The following is a 22519-nucleotide window of genomic DNA, read 5'->3' as shown; positions in this document are numbered from 1 at the left end:
AGCTCATGAGCCCACATCTTATAGAAACAGAGGAAACATTATATTTATTATTTGAAGGCGGTGCGGGCCGAGGTGACCAGGCCGGGCCGCATCGAAAGACTTTGTGTGCAACATGGAAAGTGACTCATAGATGACTGAGTTGCTCGTAGATTTCGGGGTCGACACGGGTTGTTCCTACGATCACGGGAAGGATTGCGGAGATGCCGCGAGATTGTAGGAAGCGTGTGGAGCCGATCGAGATTTACGTGACTAATTGGCTGAAGGCCTGACTTTATTGTGGGCTTGGGCTGCACGGGCTGAAGAGTCCTAACCCTAGCCTACGTGATTTGTTCCCCAAGAACTACGTAAGGCTTGATCCCTATAAATAGGGTACGTAGGCACTTGTATGAGGGATGAGTCGACACTTGATAGAGAATAACAAACCCTATTCTTTCTTAAGGAGTCCACATACAAGCTCAGCCACCACCAAACAACCTTCCTCCGCCCTCAAACACTGTCCTTGATCTTTGTTCCGCCCATTAACCTCCACAACATTGTTATACGAAATTCTCCCTATAACACCTGAATAACAATACATTATAGAACTCATTAACCACATGGTATGGCATGAAATGTAAAAAATACACAGCTAAGAATAAGTACTTGCATTGACGGGATATGTGTTCAGAGAAGACAATGAAACACATGATTCTTCAAGGCCTCGACGCTTCACAACTGAATAAATGGTGGTTAATAATATCTATCTTATTATTAATAGCCCAACAAGGGGCAATATTAGTGAGACATTTAATTAGACTCAAAATTCCTGAGTCATTTTAATGCCTTGTAAAATGGTGAGTAATTTTATTATTTTGTAGTAAAACAACCAAATTGGCCTTTTAGCTTCTGGAGCGGTGCTATCAGTGAGACCTCGGCTATAAGATTCTATCAGTTTTGATTGTTTAATTTGAGCTTTTGTGTTTGGCCGTGTATGTGCTTCTCGTATAGTGGATGAGCCGTGCTCGTGTGTATGAGTTTATACAGAGTTTTGACCCTTGGTGTGAAATATTTTTTTGGAGTTGAATTGCTTAGGATTTTCAATTTCATCGAACTTGAGGTTTAGGTTTTAGCGAGTCGGTAATCTGTGTTATTTTTACAACTGGGGATCCTACAGACTATAAGAGGTATGGTGTCCACCTTTAATTTATTCTTTGTCTGAACTATTCATGGAAGATATTAATAGGTATATTTGTAACCCATTGTGAGAAATATCATTTGGAGATGGTATGGTGTCTACCTTTAGTTCAGTCAATAGAATAAATTATAATTTAATTTCCTCATAATATAACTAACCTGGTAATATAAATGGACATAGTGTAAGTAACTAAAAACTTATTTGAACTAGGATTCTAAATGTGCTATCATACTTGCAATATATTCTTATGAATGTAGATTGCAGGGTAACTTTTCCAGATTCTGATCAAGATTGGACGGGTACAATTCTCTCATTCACTTTCAAGCACCATTTAAAAGATAGAATTATATCCAAATGTGTGAAATCTCCCAACACTTTCATTAACATTTTTGTTTGGTGTACGACGAAAACTACAAAGTTAAAACTTATAAAATTGGTGACATTTATAATATGGGTCATGCAGATTTTAGGCTAATTAAAATTCTTTCTTGCATTACACAACCTGGTTCACAAAAAATTGTTACGTGGCCCGTATGATCGCTATAATATATGTGGGTATAATGCATCCATATTAGGTCTTATATTTCAGTTTAAAACTTTATGACTTTTATAGAATCAAGTGAATTGTTAGGCAAGATATATATATTTTAGTAGTATTCAATCCCATGTATTTGTTCATTTTCTAAACTGATTTTACTTTTGATAGAAAAATTAAAAAGGTATTGAATTGTTGAACTATATTACAAAAAGTTAGCTTACTGAGCCCCGGAGGGAAGTCTTCTGTAACAATACAGTAAGGACACAATAAGTAAAAATAACAGATGCAGAGAGGACATTAGCGAAAAGGAAGCATCCAATATATTATCTCTTTAGTCTTTTATCTTTTGCTCAATTTTCTACGCATGTGGTTAATCTAGAATACAAAAATATTGTATTACTGAAGTTCTGGATTTGAAATTTCTGTTTTTAGTAACAAAACAGTGACATCACAAATAAGTAATTCGTAGAAATGAAAAATACATAAAAAAAAAATTAGCAGGAAAAAGGGGATTGCCTAACTGGAGGTATTTGATCGGTAAAATCATGCATGCCTCAAATTAGAGATTTTAAATATATAATCTTGACTTGCTAAAGCTTAGGCAACTAATTTGTTAGACTGCTTGTATCACTGGATAACCAATCTTAAGCTTGAAGTGCGTCATCCCTGCACAGCTGCACCTGGTTTATGTGGAAATTATTAGTCAACTGTGAGATTTATTAGGTGGAAATTATTTCTCAGGGCTTTTACCTGGTTTATGTTGTCCAAGTATGTTGTTAAATCAATTTATTTATGTTGGCTGTTAGGAGTTTGGAGAGATTCGGTCATGCTCCTAAAATGTAAACTGTGTCCAAGAATTCAAAGGATTTTGAAATGGCATAACATTATCAAGCTCCTGAATAAATTTATTCCCAAAATTTATTGAAAATAATTTGTTTGATTACAGAAAACGTTTAGACATAATAGTTGGGAGTGTGAAAATCTTTCAGGCGCTACGAAAAATGGCTTAAAAATAAATTCAGTGATCATTTATGGAAACTAGCCCTTTATTTGCTTGCAATGAATCTTGGTTCTTTTGCAGATACATCTATTTGGCTACCTTGTGAGGTACCGAGAACTATAGTCTGAGGTTAGATAATTAACCAGTATCTCAGAACTTAGCCGCCCAAAACAAATAAATGCCCACCAAAATATTATTAGTACAGTTTTAAATCAAACGATAAACAAATAAATTTAACACCTCTTTGGTATTAAATAAACTAGGATATTAATATAATTATTTGGAACTAGAGGAAAGATTGTGATTGGAGGGTTAGTGTCGTGTTTGTTGTCATCCAAAAACAAGCCTGGAATAAATCTCTACATGGTATGAATATATTGACCCCCAGTCGTACATAGGGATGTGAGAGTTAATCTGTGTTGAAATTAAATTATAGCAACTTAAAACAGTGCAAGGTTGAATGTCTGAAAGGATATTATGATTCACACCCCTGTTTACAGTGCAGCGAAAACATGTCATGGCTGCTATTTACATTGGTGTCTTGGGGTGTATTTGAAGTTGCTCTTGTATTATGTGGTTTGGCCGTTATTACATTAATAACAGGTAAAGTCACTATAATTATAATGGCCAAGTAGTGATAATAGAAGTATGTTGTGATTACATTGTTACATTCCAAGGTAATTTTAAAATATCGATGGGATGCATATATCAGGGTAAAACATTGTGAGAATGTCTTTCACGTGACTTACCATACCTCCAACATTCATTGGCTCTGTCTTTATTTGTAACCAGGAGCAGGGCAAATGAGAAAAGGTTGCAGAATCGAGCGTGACGTAGCAGAGGCTTTCCAAGGCAGCCAGAGTTTATCAGGTCCGGCAGACCACGGCTCAGGCCACAGAGGTAGGTCGTGCATCAGATTACTTAGTTGACCCAGACATGTTAGTGTCTGTAGCTGTGTATAATTTTTACTCCACCTTCCGCTCATTATTTGTTTAATGGGGTTGTGATTTAGTGAATGTATATTGCCAGCATCATATGCATTAATTTTATGCAATTGGAGGTTACAAGTTTAGAATGTACTCATAACCATTTTTTATGCATGACCGTCAATGAAGGTGAAGTGCCCCCAAGGGGCAGGGGCCGCCCTCCAAAACCCGTGACCGAAGAGGTACTGGAACGCAGAAGGCTCTCAAAATAGCAGGCTAAAGCTTCCCGCCCGAGATGTAAGTTCAAATTGTAATACAATCCAAATAGCTTAATTCAAATTATTATTAATTTTATCATGTCATGCCAAAGGCGATTATGTGATTATAATAAGGGAATTACAACTGTTTTGTGATTCCGACTCTTTTGTTATTACATTGAAGGGTGATATGGTATTATACATGAAATAGCTGTATAAGATTTGAACCAACACAAGCGTATTCCTCTCTGATCTGTTCAATGCCTATTTTGTGGTCTAATTTTTGTTGGAAACCTGGTAAAATAGAGAAAAAATAAAAGCGGGTTGGGTGTTGCTCTGTTGTAGGGCTGAGCATTCGGTCGGTTCGGTCCAAAACCGGACCGAACCGAATAGACCAAAAAACCGAATAGTCATTTTTTCTTGGACCGAACCGGACCGAAGTTATATTATGGACCGGACCGAACCGAACCGAAATAATTCGGTTCGATCCGGTTTTGGACCGAATAGACCGAAATTTTTTTCAAAAATAAAATTGCATTATAAATTAAATCACAAATTATAAATTTTAAAATATAATTAAAGTAATGTGATATGTAGAGTTCTAATATTCCATAAATATAATTACAAATTAAAAATTTTGATTATAATTTTTAAGATATATGTAAAATATATATAATACAAAATTATAGTATTTATGATTTGGTCTATTTGGTCTATTTGGTCCGGACCGAAATATTTGTGAAAAGAACCGAACCGAACCAAATTTTAATTCGGTCTATTCGGTCCGGACTGAATAGACCGAATTTCTGAAAAATTTAGGACCGAACCGAATTAGCACGGTTCGGTTCGGTTTTTCGGTTTCGGTTCGGTTTTGCTCAGCCCTACTCTGTTGCCACGAAAGGATGCCAGTTGTTGATAGGATGCATGTCATTAGTAGTACTTCCCGTATAAAAGGCGATGTGGAGTTGAAACTGTTTATTTTTATGATTTAATGTATTTTCTCACACCATATTGAGATGAATGCCTGAGCAAAATTGAGGAGAGTTATTAAATGACGTTATGATTTCGTTAAAAAATTATTGTGATGTGCCTGGCTCATAATTCGGGTCGCATATCTATTAGTTATGGCTTATAAGACAACTGGAGGAACATGATAGTGATCTTATAACAAATCAATTACCCCACATTCCTGGTAGCTGACTTAACGCTCATGTATCATTGCCCAATAATACTGAATTAACTTGCTTCACTTCTACACAGCCAAACATAGTATATCTTTGGAAGCCCAAAATCTTCCTAATGTATGCAATTCCAGTGATTCAGTTGTTACATTAAATGTTAAAAAAATATTGGGCAAAATATAAATAGAGGGGCGATAGTTGAAACCAAAAAGAGAATACTGATATCCAGTATCAGTATGCTCATGTATATTTAGTCTGTTTTTGTAATCACCCTTTAGCCAACATTCAACAATATCGTCATTTTAAACAAGGGGAAGGGCCTTCGAGAAAAAGAGGCAGGCCCAAGCGTGGCGTGCCAGCAATTGTCCAAGGCGAGGATTTATCAAGTACGCCGATTAATACCACAGGCACCAATGTGAGTCCTGCAAGAAAGATATTAATTCTAATATACTTGTAAATTTGAGTTGTTCCCTGCGCTTTAACCTACGTTTTCCACTAAGTAATCATTTATGCAGATGGTTCCGCAACATCAACTCAGACATTTCCCCTTAATTTAGATGCATCCTCAGCACAAGGTGATCTTTACTGCGACATTGTTCAAGGACTTGCTCTATGTTGCTTATTAAATGACTACCATATTCGTAGTTGTTTAAAATTTAAAAGTTTCAACAGCAAAACCAATGGTCCCACAGAAAGGCTTGCTTTTAAATGTTAGTTTAAGACTAATTTGGAAGATGGAATATACAAAAAAGGTGAAATATGTGTTATCACTTCATTATTATTATTATTATCTCAAACACTAACTAGGAAATTACATGGCTGCCATGCAACTGGATTACCAAACTTCTTTGACAATGCAACCTATGTTACATACAAAACTTTAATAGATATACTAGAGCATGAACCGTGCCTTGCACGGGTTTTCATGCTAGTTAGATTATAAACGCAACAACATAACAAACTCGATATCATTCATGTTGGCATGTGAGAATTACGTAACATATATAAGTATTACACTACTAGAAAAAGTAGAATAGACATCGGCTAAAAACCGATGTCTATGAACAAAAAAATCCGATGTCTTTGTGGGTGATATTAAAGACCCCCCATTTAACATCGATTTTAAACTGATGTTAAAGAAGACATAAACATCAGTTTTTTAAAGATGTTAAATTTCTAATGCATGTCTAATCTTAATATATTATCATAATATGATATTTTTATCAATTTAAACATATGTGAGATAAGCAAAATATTTCCATTTACCCATTAAACTGATGTTACTAATAACAATGGTTTCAAAATAAACCGATGTAAACATAACTTTTGACATAAGTTCTTTATTTCAAACCGATATCTATTGGTGACAAACAGATGTCTATAAAGCTTAATAACATCAATTTTGTGTTTTAAGATTTTTTTTATTGTAGTATTTAACATTGGTTTTATTTGATATTACTGAATAATACCAATTATTTATATATCCAATAACAATATCCAAACATCAGGCACAACACTTTCATCTAATCCAAACATCAAGTACTACACATATTTATGTAGCATACTGTTTGCAAACATACTATATCACCAGAGCTCCCTCGTCCACTTGTGTGAATTCCGCAAGGGGTAGCTTATGTATGTAAGTCAGCAACTGTGACTTGCTGGTTCGAGGATCGCCAAGAAGAAAGATGTTGATATCTCCTTGAAAGCTAGCCCCAGATTGCAATGTCAATGCACTCCCACCAAAAAGTTGCAATTTGTCAATCAACCAAAAACTCAGAGTATGGAATGTATATGACTAAATTATATAGGACTACGCCAACCGTAAAGAAGTGCAATAAAACAGAAAGTTTGGACAACTACCTTAGAATCAGGTAGTTGCCAAAAATATCTAGGATGAGTATATTGTTCAACTTTACACTATATAATATAGTGTAATTACAAGATTTAAATGATGTAGCGGCTTCATTCCTTCAAGAAAAACCAAGCCATAGAAACACAGCCAAAACCCAGTATTCAATCCATCCAAACAAAGTAAATATATGATATATCTACACACGCAAAGTCTGCACATACATGCACACACCTATTTTAAGATAAACATGCATCATCCTACTAGCAGAGCATGGGTGATTCTGTGATAGGTGTAATGTTGGGCATCATCAATAATTACAAGTTAACTAATTCAGAGGATAAATGATCACATTTAAGTTTGATCAGCAGCTTATATCAGAATGATGCACAAATTAGTCGGATAGATCCTTGATACGGTGGTAATGTTACTTGTAGTAAAAAACATACATGCCTATCAAAGAAAGAGAAATTAAAAAAGGAAAAAAAACTAAACCCCATATTCTAAAAATATTTTTGTAATGTTACCTCACAAAAAATATAGCAATTTGCTTTTTCTGCTGAAAGCTTTTTAGTCGACAATTAACCCGCACATACATTTCTTATCTGTGGAAAATAGCAATAAAATATAATCAAAAAAATATTCCAGAAAATAATGTATAAAATACAAACTAATCTGTAAGAACTCTACAAAATCATCCTCCATGCGTCCAACACAGACAGATTGTAAGAACTTACTTCATCTCACTTATTTCTTTTGTGTCATATTCTTCATTGACCATAAAATAGAACAAATTTTATCATCAGTTTCAGCCTATAACGTTTGTTTGGTTAAGAACTTTGATCAGGCAGACCGTCAACCTATAACAAACTTTGTACAAGCCCTGAACTCAATGGTTGAGAACTCCTATAGTCCTAATGTCCATAATAACTACAGATTCTAATTAGAATAAGGCATCAAGTTGTATAAACATTAAAACTTGCCGATCCTTTTTTAACTTTTACCATGGAACTACCATACTGGAGCTTCTAAAATGTTATCTTGATACATTGCGAGGAAATGAGACATTGGATCAAGCAAATCAATTCAGGCACATTTTACATATGATGTACAGTCTGGTACATATAATAAGTACATATCATAGAAACAAAGCATGAAATCAAAACCATCAAGACTCCTCAATACTATTTTAAAAATTATGCAGATGTATACGAAGGGTAAACCTTTCATCAAGATGACCGTAATGCTTTCCTTTTGATGTCTAGTCTTCTGTAACTCCACTTTCAAAGTCACCTCCTTGAATTACAAAGTTTTTCCTTACACGGTTAAATGACATTCCTTTGAAGTGCCCCATTTGGCTGTCAAAAAAATTAGGCACTATGTCAAACATGATAACTCAGAGTTGCTGTACTTGCATCATGCACAAATTATAGAGATATCTTAAAAGATATGTAATTATTTATGCTTGCTTTACAAAGCTATATATGTCAGACCGCTGAATTTATATTACAATATACCACCGAAAGATCACATTATATTCCACAGACCCTGGCTTTTGTTACAGTTTCAAATATAACTAGTACATAAAATACAGAGATAAATTATATAATATGTACTTATCTTGCTTGCCCTTATAACGCTTTGTCACAGACTTCAATCCACTCCCTGCATGTACAAATTTATATTAAGATCATACTAAATTCAGGCACATTTTACATATGATGTACAGTCTGGTACCCGAGGTTCTATCGAGCCAAATGGTGAGAGCTTTGTTATCAACCCTTTGATGATTAGCACCCCAGAGGTTTCGATAACCCTTTATAAAAGCTCATAGACCTGAACTTTGAACTGGGCCAGTAGCCAGGGGATGGTGGCCTAATATGATGACCAGCAGCATTGCTAAATGTAGAAAACACATTAATATTAATCAGGAGAAGAATTGGAATATATGAGAAAGTCATGAATAACACAAGTTAAATTGAGAAAAAGAATATAAAATTAACACAACATAGGTTATGGACTCTCTTAAAGACTTTAAATTACTATAAGTTAGGCGCTTAACACAGCATGTAAAGACGCTTCAGACCTCTTTTCTCTCATAGCAACCTCGCTGAGGTCTCAGCTTCAAGTTCAGTAAATTAAGGAATATCAATTAACACTTGTTCTGAAAACCTAAAATGGCTTACCATTTTTGCCCAAAACCTTATAGTGTAAACCAATGGGAATTTCTTGACATGATAGTTGAACTGGACTTTAACTGGAAAACCAAAAATACAGATCATACCACCATAAAAATCACTCATGTATGGATTTTCACAGGGTATTTTAGTAGAAGATTAAAAAACACCACAATCATTCCTCCAGTTCATACACCATCGGAGCAACCTACCTGTGGCTCAAAGTCATTTTAAAATTTAACATGAGTCCTAGTTTTCATTTATACAACACAAGAAGATTGAAATTGTATATTTTGCTATCATTTTTATGGTAAATAGCAAAAGTATAATTTGTTAATTCAAAGTATATATTGTGATTCATGTAGGGGCCTTTTATTTACTTCAAATTTAACTGTCATACCAACTGCTAAGCAACACTTCAAACAACTATTACCTGAAATGCTAGCTTCCAATGCATATCACAAGCATATATGCAACACAAATATTAGAGGAACAGGAAGACAACAGAGGAATAGAAATTGCGCTATTATCATCCCAATATTTTTCAAATCACTAAAGACAGAAACAAGTGTTAAGGCAAAGGGGGAGTGTTCACTAAATTTCAACCCCTAACAAATATAAGGAACAAGAACAGCATTGACACCAGAGAGATTGTTGTAAAATTTCACTAACAAATATTGCAACATAGAGGCAAGTGTATAAAGAATTTAGCAAGTTCAGGCCAAGACCACAGTCAACAAAACAAAGCATGCATGTAAACAAAATCAGTAACTAAAATAACGAAGAGAGAAAAGAAGATGTACCTGAAACCATAGCTTTCAACAGAGTCTGAAAATAATGGTATACAGATACAAAAAACCAAGAAAATATGATCACAGCTGAGTCACCAGGCCTTGCTCAAAGTCCTGGCTGCTCTTGAAGAGAATATTGCCCCCTACCTGCTGCGTTTGGGATGCGTGCAATATCTCCACCAGGATAAAACAGCTCGGAGTTGATGTTAACAGCAGCAACAAAACCTCCACCTCGACCAGCACCTCAGTCGCCGGAAAAACCAACCTACAGCACTTCGAACTTGTGTTTCTGGGAGAGAAAATGCAGAGAGGGAGAAAAGAGGAGAATGTTGTGTGGTGTATTTCATCAACAACTTAGGCCCTCTATTTATAGTAGAGGCTAAGTGTAACTTACAACCTTGACATTAATAGACTTTAATATACATTAATATCAGAAATCAAAACTGCTCATTTAATACATAAATCAAAACTGCTGATTTTGAATTTAAATAAAATGTAAAAGCTTTTGTATTTAATCCACACATTAAATCAGTTTTAATGTTTTTTAATTATGAATCTTTATTTATCAGTTACATGTCCAGATTCATTGAATCTGACTCAGCCCACTTACAAAGTGTCCAAGCCCAACAGAGACAATAACCCAGCTCGACTGATAAATTAATTCTAATTAAAAAATTAAATCACAAATAAATAAAATCCTCACTTTATTTATTTTCAATGTGGGACAAATGACACATTCTCCATTTCAAGCTTTTACAAGCTACTAGTTTCAACTCTATTTCTCTATGGATTTCATTAAGAAAAATTCTTAAAACCATACATGAAAGTATAAGTTCAAATATCATGGAACAACTTCCAATCATTAGATTTTAGGATTATTATCAAGAACATAATAAAACTATGATCTAAAAATCCAATTTTTCTAACAATCCCCCACAAATCCATACAGAAATACGATCAGGTTTTTCATCATGACCTGTTTTTCAGAGTAGGTACCCTTCCGGGTTTGAACCCTCCTAAGTCCTCTACTTCAATGGCTACCGGATTCGGATGGAATGTTTCACCTTGAATCTTAATCCGTTTAGTATAACCATGTTCCATAGACGACGAAAAGTCAACGGCTATGGTGCCAATCTACGGCTTTGAGACATTAATGGTCTTGTCTCGATCCTGTTCGTTGAACGTTTCAAGGAATAACCCTTTCCTCTAATTGCGACCACACAATTACATTCGCTTAGCTGGGCATCTCCAGAGATATACTGCCTCTATCTCGTCAAATAACTTGACCCCATTCAGAGTTTTAACACTCTTGTTTTTCTAGCAGTGTCAGTACCTTCTAGGTTTACAGGGGATAGACTCAGATACTATAGTATCAACTATGTAGCAAAGGTACTACCAATTCATCCTTACAGCTTGTTATTACCCATTGAATACACTTCGAGGGATCTCATCTCATGTGTATTGGGTTCCCACTGTTGATGAATTATGATGGGTTGACAGTCCCATCCCCAATCTTGACTTAAGGACCACTGCAGGTTCCAGTCCTTTAGTAAGAGGATCAGCTATATTATTCTGAGTTCCTATGAACTCTATAGCTATGATCCTATCAGTCACTAAACCCCTTATAGACTTGAGTCTAACTTGGATGTGTCTCTTAGTTTTAGCATTATGCTTTTTACTGCTAATCTTGTCGATAGTTGTTCGGCTATCACAGTGAATAGCAATAGCAGGAAGCGGTCTGCTTACTACAGGTATTGCAGACATAAGTCCGTGTAACCATTCAGCCTCCGTCTCTGTGGCATCAAGTGCACACAACTCAGCATCAAAAGTAGACCAAGTAACTATAGTCTGTCTGCTTGACTTCCAGGATATTGCTCCACTAGCCAAGGTGAACACGTATACAGTCACTCCATTGGAACCAGACTTCTTAGCTATCCAACTTGCATCACTGTACCCTTCAGGCACACCAGGAAATCTCCTGTAGTGTAAAATAAGGTACATTGTGCCTTTTAGATATCTAAGTACTCTATCGAGAGCATCCCAATGAGTTCTGTTTGGACAGCTTGTATATCTAGCCAATTTAGACACAAAATATGAAATATCTGGTCTAGTACAGTTAGCAAGATACTGCAAGCTCCCAATAATCTGAGAATACCTTAACTGAGACACAGGCACTCCTGAAGTATTCTTGACAAGGGCAACTTTCGAATCATAGGGTGTACTAGCGATTCTACACTGTGAATAACCATATTTCTCAAGTATAGATTTCTCTATATAATGAGATTGAGTCAAGGTTATTCCTTCAGTGGAATGAATCAGTTTAATTCCAAGAATCACACTTGCCTCACCCATATCCTTCATTTCAAAATGCCTTTTCAAGAACTCTTTAGTCTCGTTAATAATCTCAATATTGGTTCCAACAGTAAAATGTCATCCATATATAGGCACAAAATAACACACTCATTACCTTTAACTTTAGTGTAGACACACTTATCACTTTCATTAATCTTATAACTGAAAGGCAATTCAGTTTCATCAAACTTTTTATGCCAATCTCTGGGAGCTTGTTTCAAGCCATAGATGGATTTGATCAACTTACATACTTTCCTTTTATTGCCTGATGCAATAAATCCTTCAGGCTGAACCATATAAATCTCTTCTTCAAGTTCACCATGAAGAAAAGCCGTCTTTACATCCATCTGATGGACGATAAGACCATGGACTGAAGCCAATGCTATAGGCATTCGGATTGTAACCATTCTTGCAACCGGAGAGTATGTATCAAAGTAATCAATTCCTTCCTTTTGTTTAAAACCCTTAGCTACCAGTCTAGCTTTGTACTTGTCTATTGAGCCGTCAGGGTTCAACTTCCTTTTAAAGATCCATTTGCACCCAATAGTAGAACATCTAGGAGGGAGATCAACCAACTCCCATGTTCCATTAGAAACAATAGAGTCAATTTCACTCTTCACAGCGCCCTTCCAGTGCCTTGACTCAGAAGAATCCATAGCTTGTCGGAAAGTTAAAGGTTCGTCCTCGATATTGTAAGTGATGAAATCACCTCCAAAATCCTTGACTACCTTTACACGCTTACTTCTCCTTGGTTCCTCTAGTTCCTTAGGAATAGAGCTACTACTAGGTTCCGCCCCCACATTTGTCATCTTTTCCACATGATCAGGAATAGAACTTGATGTGTGAGTAGGATCTTCCTCAGAAGTCATTTCAGGTATTCCAGTCTTCATAGGGTAGACATCCTCAAAGAATGTCGCATCTCGAAATTCAACTATCATGTTTGCCACTATACCATCTATGTCAGATTTTAACACTAAAAATCTCATAGTTGTAGTGGTTTCAAGATAGCCCAGAAAGATACAGTCAACAGTCTTTGGACCTAGTTTCTTTCTCTTGTGTTCAGGAACAAGCACCTTAGCAAGGCACCCCCACACACGAAGATACTTAAGACTAGTCATCCTGCCTTTCCATAACTCTAAGGGTGTTTTATCCATGTGTTTCAGAGGGACTCTATTCAAAATATGGCAAGCCGTATTTAGAGCCTCTCCCCACATGTATTTAGGCAACCCAGAGTTAAAAAGCATACTATTAATCATATCTTTAAATGTTCTGTTCTTTCGCTCAGCAACCCCATTAGACTCAGGTATGTATGGTGGAGTAACTTCATGAATTATACCATTGTTTGCACAAAATTCATTAAAAGCATTACTCGTATACTCACCACCTCTATCAGATCTCAACCTTTTAAGTAACTTACTAGTTTATTTTTCTACTTCAGTTTTATATATAATGAATTTACTAAGTGCTTCATCCTTATGTCTAAGTAAATAAACATAACAGTATCTACTACTATCATCTATAAAAGTAATGAAGTATCTAAACTAGTCCTTGGTCAACACACCACCAAATTCACAAATATCAGTGTGTACTAAATCTAACAAGTCTGAATCCCTAACAACGTTATGAAAAGGTTTCCTTATTTGTTTAGTAGACACACATACTTGACATTTAGAATTCTTTTCTATGGTATGTTTTGGTATCAACTCTAAGTTCATCATGTTCTTAAGAGCACCAAAGTTTAAATGACCTAGTCTAGCATGCCATATATTCGAGGATTCAATACAGTTAACAGAAGGAATAACATTATTATTCAAATTTCCCAAAACGAGATCCGCATTAATAACAAATAAACCATTTGACAAGTAACCCTTACCAAAGAATGTACCGGTGTGAATAAGAACTACTTTATTACATTTGAACGAAATTTCAAAACCACTAGAAACTAAACAGCTTCCACTTATTATATTTCTACGCATGTCGGGAACATGATGCACTCTCGTCAGAGATAGAATACGTCCTGAAGGGAACTTCAGATCCACGTTTCTAACTCCATGTACTTGAGCAGCACTAGCATTCCCCATCTTCACAGTCAAGCTATGACTCTGTTCATAAGATACAAATAAACTAATATCAGCACAAATATGCACATTAGCTCCAGTATCTATCAACCATTCATTTGACAGATAGGTAGAAAATATCACAGGGTTGTAGGATACATACCGGTCAACGTCGGTTTCAGAAGCCGTAGCCTCACCAACGACCATGTTCACTACAGGCCCACTTGCGGTTCCAATCACAACATTTGCTTGTGCTACCTCGGTTTTCTTCGCTTTCTTCGTAGGGCAGTCCTTACTCCAGTTCCCAACCTGCCCACAAGACCAGCATGGTTTGTTTGCCTTGGGTTTCTTGGCCTTGTCCTTTTCACTCTTAGGTTTATTACTATTAGCTTTCTTAGCAAAAGCCTTCCTCTTCTGTCCTACAGTTGCTATGTTTACCTTCGAGGTACCGTGTTCAGTTGGCATCACATGTCCCTGTTTGGACTTGTGTTGTTCTTGCACCGAGATGTCCAGCATAAGGTTGGTCCAGGTGATTTCTCCTTTCTGTCTTTTCAGGGAGAGAGAGAACTCTTCCCAAGACTTCGGGAGCTTTTCAATCACACTCATCACCTTGAACTTCTCCGGGAGATTCATTCCAGACTCCTTCAAAGCATGCACTATCATCTCGAACTCATGCACCTGCTCAGTCATGGACTTATTGTCCACCAGCTTGAACTCGAGAAACCTTGCCACAAAATACTTTTCTAGACCTTGTGAGTCAGTATTATGTGTCTGGTCCAGCTTCTCCCATAAGAGTTTTGCAGAGTAGGCATTAGAAGAATAAACATCAAACAAAGTGTTTGTTAGTGCCGCCAGAATGGCCGCCCTAGCCACTCCATCCTTCTCAGACCACTTCGCAAAAGCCTTAACTCTGTCAGCCTTCTCTTGATCCACTAATGGTTTCTCATATTCCACAACCGGCCACAGACCCTTTATAGTCAGCCACAACTTCATCCTTTTCTGCCAGCGAGAAAAGCCAATGCCACCGTTGAATTTCTCCGATAAACCGGTTAGTTCAACAACTTGTGGGAAACTATAGGTGGTCCAATCAATGGCCCCAGCAGTTGCACCCGAACTGCTACCACCACCAACGATAACCTCACTTTCGTTAACCATTATGCTAAATTCTAAATAACTAATATTCTCTTCAAGAATGTTGTAAAATTTCACTAACAAATATTGCAACATAGAGGCAAGTGTATAAAGAATTTAGCAAGTTCAGGCCAAGACCATAGTCAACAAAATAAAGCATGCATGTAAACAAAATCAGTAACTGAAATAACGAAGAGAGAAAAGAAGATGTACCCGAAACCATAGCTTTCAACAGTGTCTGAAAATAATGGTACACAAATACAAAAAATCAAGAAAATATGATCACAGCTGAGTCACCAGGCCTTCCTCGAAGTCCTGGCTGCTCTTGAAGAGAATATTTCCCCCTACCTACTGCGTTTGGGATGCGTGCAATATCTCCACCTGGATAAAACAACTCGGAGTTGATGTTAACAGCAGCAACAAAACCTCCACCTCGACCAGCACCTCAGTCGCCGGAAAAACCAACCTACAGCACTTCGAACTTGTGTTTCTGGGAGAGAAAATGCAGAGAAGGAGAAAAGAGGAGAATGTTGTGTGGTGTATTTCATCAACAACTTAGGCCCTCTATTTATAGTAGAGGCTAAGTATAACTTACAACCTTGACATTAATAGACTTTAATATACATTAATATCAGAAATCAAAACTGCTCATTTAATACATAAATCAAAACTGCTGATTTTGAATTTAAATAAAATGTAACAGCTTTTGTATTTAATCCACACATTAAATCAGTTTTAATTTTTTTTAATTATGAATCTTTATTTATCAGTTACATGTCCAGATTCATTGAATCTGACTCAGCCCACTTACAAAGTGTCCAAGCCCAACAGAGACAATAACCCAGCCCGACTGATAAATTAATTCTAATTAAAAAATTAAATCACAAATAAATAAAATCTTCACTTTATTTATTTTCAATGTGGGACAAATGACACATTCTCCATTTCAAGCTTTTACAAGCTACTAGTTTCAACTCTATTTCTCTATGAATTTCATTAAAAAAAATTCTTAAAACCATACATGAAAGTATAAATGCAAATATCATGGAACAACTTCCAATCATTAGATTTTAGGATTATTATCAAGAACATAATAAAACTATGATCTAAAAATCCATTTTTTCTAACAGAGATGTATGATCATGTCATTCAATACCCAATACAAAAGTCAAATCATCGAATAAATTGAACATTAATCCAACTGAAAAATCAACAATTTACAATTCTAAATTAAAGAGCGTACAACTTAGGGTTTCAAACTGAAACCCCCAATTCTAAAATTATGGTTCAAAACTTACCAAATTCAATCTTTAACTTCAACTTAGCTAATATCGAAAAAGGTACAAGAATCGCAACAACAAATACAGATCCAGAGGCTCTTTTCCTCTATATTACTTTCTTATTTGCCATCAACGTCACGAAAATCTTGCAAAATCAACAATATCGAAATCAAATACGCGCACGCACAAACATATAAACATTAATATAACATCAAGGGAGAGAGAGAGATCGTAATTATAAAAGAGTAGAGATGGACAATATCATTCCAAATGAACATTGTAATGAAATTCCGGCAAGAGGACGAAATCGGATAAAAATTACGATGCAGATTTGGGGAGTGAAACTGGGTAGAGATTAACGAAATTACTGTGGGTGTTCTTCAGAGAGAGGTGAGAGCGAAGAAAGAGAGAGCGTAATCAGGATTAGAGAGAAAAGAGGTGTTGTGGGTGTTCTTCAGAGAGAGGATAGAGTGAAGAGAGATGTTTTTGAGTTTTTTGTTTTTGTTTTTGTTTTTTTTATATTTTTTGTTTTATTTTTAATTGAAAAGAGGGGGAAATGTGTGTGAAAAAAGAGGGGGGGGGGGGAATTTGGCCAAGGCAAAAAACATAGGGGAAACATGGAGGGAATGAAATATTTGCTAAGAGGGGAAACGGGGAAGGTGCGCTGATAAATATTTTTAAAACAGACATATAACATCGGTTCAGCTAAAACACTGATGTTTATAAAATGAAAAGACATCGGTTGCTCAAAACCGATGTCTAAAACACCTTTTACATCGGCGCAAAAAACAATCGATGTCTTTGAGGCGATGTCTATTCTACTTTTTCTAGTAGTGTTATCATGGCTAGGACTATGTTCTGGACTATGCATCCGCTTCTGTGCAGAATAAGACACGTTCTTTATTCGAAGGCAAGCCATTGTTTAAATCCATAATGATATCGGATCGATCAAAGAAGATGAGCAGTGATTTTCTGATTTACATGAGAATAGGTTCTTCGTCAGAGAGGAGCAAACAAAGGATCCGTGGAAGTAGGGCTCATCAGAGAGAAAATAACTAGTACACGTGATTTTGAAATATTGTTGGGATAATTAACGTTAATCATGGATCAGTTACTGATATGATTGTGATTTGGTTATGTTTTTCAATATTTTTTAATTTGTAATATTGCTAAAAATGCTTTAAAGCTAATTAAAATAAATTAAAAATGAGTAAAAGGGTTGACCTGTGGGAAAACTAAATTTGGCCGACTGAGTGGTAGCAAACTTTAAGAATATATAGATTCCTATAATTATTTTTATAAACATTTTATCATACAACATTATTAATTAACAAATATAACGATCATTTGTCAAGCTCTCCAAACCTTAATATAATTAAGGTAAGGTTAATATCATGAATAATTTAGTATCAAATTCTAAAGACAACATCAACATTACTTATTTCTCATATTCTTATTAAATTTTTTACATTATCTTTTACTAATATATTTTCTTCTCTAACTTATTTTAGTCTCTCGGTCTCTCTCTTTAGTTATGACATCCATCAATTTTTTATGTCTGCATTTATTATTCTTCCAATATTATTTACACAAATATTTATGATCAATTTAATTTAGATATTTAAATTTAGTAAAGATTAAAATTTAAGCAATACTAGTTTTTAAACTTCCTATTTTAAAAATATTTTATTCTACTGCTAACAATATTATACAAATTAAAAATTGTATTCGAATAAAATCTAAATTGCATGAATAAAAATACTAAACTTTATTATAAAAAAAATTATGGAGCGACTAAAATTCTCAAACAAGACATTTCAGTTCAAAAATCTAAATATGATATACATAAACAAATTTAAAATTTAGGAGGTGCATGTAGCATGCAGGTATTTACTTTCTATGGCCTCTGCGCACTCAGCAGGACCAGGCATGAGTATGGTGCGGTTTGGTGCGGTTTGAGCCCCAAACCGCACCATAACCACTTGTGTGCAGTTTTAAAAAATAGAAATCAAAACCGAACCAAAATTAATCGGTTCAGTTCGGTTTTAAAAAGTGTGGTTCGGTTTTTTAATGGTTTGGTTTCGGTTTTAAAATTATTATTATTTTATTATACTCGTCGTCTTACATAAATTGAAAATTGAATATATTTATCATCAAATTCAATCGCAGATTTATAAAACAAGGAACTAAAAATAAATTAGTGGTCACTTAAAATTACTCACATGTTTTATTATAGTTGCAAGTACACATGATTATACATGACTCGTGAGTATGTAAAAAGAACACGAAAATGAAAAGAAAGTACATTCAATTTATTCACTTTATCATAAAAACAAAACATATAATTGATTAGTATTCAGTACTAATACGATTCAATTATGTTTGTCTATTATGTATTGATGTACTATAATATTATATTTTTAGCATTTACATTGTATAATTAGTTAAAAATATTTAAATTCAAATATAAATATATTATATTATTATATATATAATAATATATATTATAAATATTAGTACGGTTTGGTTCGGTTTCTATTCGGTTCGTAAAAATTTAAAAACCGAACCACAACCAAAATATCGGTGCGGTTTTTTATTCGGTTCGGTTTTTAATCAATTTCATTTTTTTTCGATTCAATTTTGTGCGGTTTTCGGTTCGGTTTCGGTTTTCGGTTCGGTTTTGCTCATCCCTAAGAGAACAGGCATTATTACAAGTATCGAATAAGGCAGGATTAGCCTTGTACTTGCCTGCATTCTTGGCTTCTTGGCAGGCATCATGGCACACTTGCATGCAGTCAAATTTAGCATTCACGACACTAACAAATGATCCCATCGTAACTAGACACAATATTACTGGAACCCGCCCGCAAGGGTTGACTCAGCTGGTTAAAGAGAGGAAAAATATCCTCTTGGTCACAGGTTCGGTTCGAATCCCACGGGAGGAGAATTTATGATTATACCTCCTGAGTCACAGCATGTCGCTTAAATGCGGTTTACCTTGGTTCACGTGGTTTGCAGGCTATTACGTGAGCCCGTAGGGTTTACCCAGTACGCACCCGAAGGATAGCGGCTGCGGTTTACCTACGATAAAAAAAAAATAATAAAATAAAATAAAATATTACTAGCACCCCCAACAACAATTGTCTTATTATTCGAACCCATCTTGATCGATCGATCCCTCACCAATTTAATATTTCTTAATCTTAAATCTAAATGCATGCGATTAATTGTAATACATGTATTTATACATTATTCTTTGAGGGTTTGTGAATTGTGGTGAAACATATTGCTATTGAAATTCATGACATTGCTTATATTTCTCCATTTTCTCTAATCAACACCACATACACACAATTTAATATGCTCCCCCACATGATCGGCCTTGAATTTTAAGATACCCCATGCCCCATTAATTTTTTTTGCCCTGTTAAATGATATTCATAATAAAATTAAGAACTTTGCTTTCATTAAATACTAATTTTTCATAACTTAAAAATTAGTTTCCTCGCATATCTGCTAGCAAAATCATTAACCAAGCCTTCAATATTAGAATTTCTTAGCATTTTCTTGTTAATTGATAATATAACCAAAATATTCAATCGTTCAACTTCAATTTTGAAACACTCTGTTTTGCATAATTCACTATAACTTATCCATAATAGTTAACGATATTCGATAAGTAATTGTTATAGTCGGATAACAACTTTATGTTCTTCAAAGAGTTCAACATATCAATTTCCTTTTTCTATTTACTAATTATGCTTCTTCTTTTTTTATTTGCTAATTAAATTATGCCTATTTTTATTTCATTTTTTACTTCAAATAAAAAGATTAGTTTTTGATTTTTTTAAAGTTATTCCTCAACATTATTTTCATTTCTAAGTTATTCCTTAACATTATTTTAAAAAAATTGTCCCCTAGCGATAGATGCCCCATCCATTATTATTAGATATAAAAGGCCTACCCATGATTTATATGCGTAAGTGTAAGGTTAAGACCAAACAATGGTGCCTTATTTCGTGTATTGTTTTATGGTGGACTCTTCTCTTTTATGTATCGTTTTACTTAACCTTAAATTTAAATTATTTAAATGTAAAATTAATAAAAAGTCATGTCTAAATCATTCACATGGTAAAATATTATGAAATTAATAACATAAAAGTTGAGTGACTGTAAGAATTTTATACTCTAGTTCTACAAGTCCATACCATTATCTAAGGAAAAATAATTATATCGATTTTATTATGACAAGGGGATTTGAGTTGGACAAACTTATTGCTGCTAGAGACATTCTAAAGGAAATCAAGAAACATGGCTTATGCTATATATCGACGAAAGAGGCTGCAGACTAGAGGAGATGAACCAACGATTGCCAGCACTGAAAGCTTCCATCAAAACAATTGCGCGGATGAGAATTTGTTGTAAATAATATTTACCCAAACAAAATTTGAAGCCATAACCTTCACTCCCTTGCTCAATTCTAACACCTTAAAACAAAAGCGTTCGTATAGGCCTTAGATCGTTAAATCTTGATATATGAAAATTTATATAATTACAATTACAGTAACGCATCGAACATAATTTTAGATTTACGTACTAAATAAGTTATCTTCATTCATAATTAATTAAGAACCATTACATAAATCAAGTTTCATTCCTAAGAACTACTACACATGTTTAAGAACTACTACGTACTAAGCATCTCCACTCCCAATTAAGTTTACTACTCTACTAAATAAGTTAGCTTCATTCATAATTAATTGTGACCCATTACATAAATCAAGCTTCATTCCTAAAAACTACTACACATTCTTAAGAACTATTACGTACTAAGCAAACAAAAAATTTACAAATTACGAATTATTCTAAAATATAGATAATGATCTTCATTTATCCTAAAAGATGCATATTTTGATTTTTGCAACTAAAATTTACAAATTATCGCTTAAAAAATATAAATTATAAATAAAATGTATAGAAAATAAAAAATCAATCCACTTAATTAAGGGTGTGCATTCGGTTAACCGAAACCGATTTTTTTTTCGGTTAACCAAAACCGAAATAGTGGAAAAAATCCTACCAAAAACCGAACCGAAATGCATTCGGTTTTAAACCGAAATAAATAATTCGGTTAACCGGAAATCGGAATTTAAAATCGAATTTCAAAGAAAATGTCAAAAGTTGCAAAAAAAATAATAAACTGCATAAAGAGTGGAATGCTGCTCTGCTCATGCTGTGCTGCTGGCCTGCTGCCCCATTACTTTGGCCGTTAATTCTGTTATTGCAGCAAGGGCCAAAGAGCCGAGAATACTATTTAAGCTGATTTCTGTGTGCTGTGTGTATATTTACTGTCCTTTGTGTATATCCCCAACCCCATACTATCTGTTTTGTCTCTCAGCAATATCAGCAAGTATATGTTTTATTCAATTATTACTATTAGGGTTTTGGTACCAACCCCGGATGCTTGTAGTAACCACCCGATACCCTGCATTAGTTCATTGCGGGGTGCACATTAATTCATTGCGTGAGACCACATGCATTAAAACATTGTTGGAGGTGACTGCCGCAATGCTTACATGCGTCAAGATCTTTATGAATTAATTTTGTTTCGATAATAACGGAGTTAGAAACCATTTATTTTATGAATGTAGTATTGTTAAAATTATTTATTGATCGAAAGGTGTCGTCTTTCGAAGATGACACCTTTCGATCAATAAACAATCATACTTATTTTTCTAAACCTTTCTTGAGTGAATTCTAATCAAAATTTTTAATTTAAATTTTAAATATGTCAAAATTATGT

At 34.7% G+C, this 22519-nt stretch overlaps 1 long non-coding RNA gene across 3 annotated transcripts in view; it reads right to left on the bottom strand.

Annotated features, from left to right (window-relative positions):
* Nucleotides 1–17184, bottom strand: part of LOC141676611 (uncharacterized) — a 29957-nt gene extending 12773 nt beyond the window's left edge. The window contains exons 1-4 of one of the 3 annotated variants that reach the window (XR_012557091.1): nucleotides 16735–17184; nucleotides 8666–9185; nucleotides 6657–8593; nucleotides 643–714 (exon numbers count right to left, since the gene is read on the bottom strand). This is a non-coding gene — a long non-coding RNA (uncharacterized LOC141676611). Of the gene's footprint in view, nucleotides 1–642; nucleotides 715–6656; nucleotides 8594–8665; nucleotides 9752–16734 lie in introns of those variants that run through there. The other 2 variants (XR_012557092.1, XR_012557090.1) reach the window with 2 other exon arrangements.
* Nucleotides 17185–22519: the final 5335 nt, after the last annotated feature.

This window comes from Apium graveolens, chromosome 8 (genome assembly GCF_009905375.1).
Source record: "Apium graveolens cultivar Ventura chromosome 8, ASM990537v1, whole genome shotgun sequence".
Lineage (NCBI taxonomy): Eukaryota > Viridiplantae > Streptophyta > Magnoliopsida > Apiales > Apiaceae > Apium > Apium graveolens.
This window is presented reverse-complemented; position numbering and strand designations above follow the sequence as displayed.